Source organism: Protopterus annectens, chromosome 7.part1 (assembly GCF_019279795.1).
Source record: "Protopterus annectens isolate FY-2018-M chromosome 7.part1, PAN1.0, whole genome shotgun sequence".
NCBI lineage: Eukaryota > Metazoa > Chordata > Ceratodontiformes > Protopteridae > Protopterus > Protopterus annectens.
The window spans coordinates 135,940,513-135,942,045 of record NC_056740.1 but is presented as its reverse complement, the minus strand read 5'-3'; the positions used below and the strand labels follow the sequence as shown (position 1 = coordinate 135,942,045).

Sequence of the window (1,533 nt, the reverse complement as noted above, 5' to 3'; positions counted from 1 at the left end):
ATCTTATACAGGTATACAGAGCATTAAGAGACAGCTACTTTTGGGAATGTTTGGGGTTATCAAAAAGTAGTAGAGAATCATCAGACAATCTATGTAGAAGATTCTATAGGAATGAGAAGTGCACTAATTGGTTCTCTGAGAGAGCAGCTGATGCATGGAACAGACTACCATTTTACATTAAAGCAAGCACTAGTTAAGATATTTTTAAGGACAGCCTGGACACTTATTATGGTAGCACGTGTTTTGGTCTATTGGCAGGCTAAAAGGGTATTAATGCCCATGCTTGAAGTATCTGTATGTATGTATATATGTATGTACCATTCACAGACTGATTGATTAGTGGAAAGGTTTAATAAAATAATAATGTCCATGCTAAGCAAAATTATTAACAGAAATGGCAAAACCAGGACCAGTTCTTAACCCTACTTACTGTTAGCTATAAGAGAGGTGTCAAAAGCTTCTTCTAGACTTACCATTTAAAATGTTGCATGACATGCATCCCATAGGAGTGCTTAACTTTGCTAAAGAAACTGAAGAAAAAGATACTTACCTGCAGGGGAAATACCACACTCATGAATGTGATTTTCCTAGGGTAAGGCTCTTTCAATGCTCTTCGGTGGGGGTTGACCTCCATGATTCTCCTAAACGTGAGGACGTCAGCTGCATAATTTATGTTTGTGGAGAGCTGCATTCGTGCTGTTCCCTGAAAATTGTTGTAAAATTAGATGAAAGTCCTTTAAATTGGTTGGACAATCTGTATTAGTATTGTGATAAAATATAGCAAACTTTGTTATCTCATGGAGAAAGTTATTCTCTGTAAAATTAGTGTAGTGTGTGAAGTAAGTGTAAGTAACAGATCTGAGAGGTCGCAGTTTGGCAAAATGGTTAAGATGTTTGCCTCACAGTCATATGGTACAGGGTTTGACTCTCACCTTAGGAAGGGAAATTGGCTAGGTTTAAAATGGCTCACAGGAGCAGCTAGCCTAGTAATTAGCTGTGAACCTAAAGAAGACTTCATGCATACGTGTGATAGAATACTGCACTAGTTTGCAGTATAGATTAAATATATTTTATACAAATATAAATAAATAAAGACAGACAGACCAGGAAAAGTAACAAGAAATGTAGAATAAGAATGCTTGCTATGGAGAATTTAACACAGGAGATGAGTCATTAGTGCAAATGCCCTCCACAGAAATGAAATTTCTAGCCAAATTGTTAGTTCTGTATGAGATGAGTAAAAGAATAAAATGCAGTGGGCAGCAAGACTAGTCAACCAGGAAAGAGAGCAAGTCTGACTTATTAATCTACTGAAACAATGGAAATAAATTAAAATTTCCAATGAAATCCTTGCGAAAGGTACAAAAGCAGACATTTGCAGTATTTTTATAGGTTCATAGGTTCATAGGTAGGTACAAGGCTATCTGCATGAAGGCATTTATAAGCCTAGCCAGAATGTGTTGGCTTTCGCTGCCCCCCTTAGATTAGTTCCCCTGTGTCTTTGTCCAGCAGAGCCACTGAAGTGATCCTCGA

The 1,533-nt window shown here is 37.4% G+C and overlaps 1 non-coding gene across 1 annotated transcript; it reads left to right on the top strand.

The window, feature by feature from the left end:
- The first annotated feature begins 542 nt into the window (after nt 1-542).
- On the top strand, nt 543-706 carry LOC122807869. Its single transcript, XR_006365733.1, has one exon. It is a non-coding gene; the product is annotated as a U1 spliceosomal RNA (small nuclear RNA).
- Nucleotides 707-1,533: the final 827 nt, after the last annotated feature.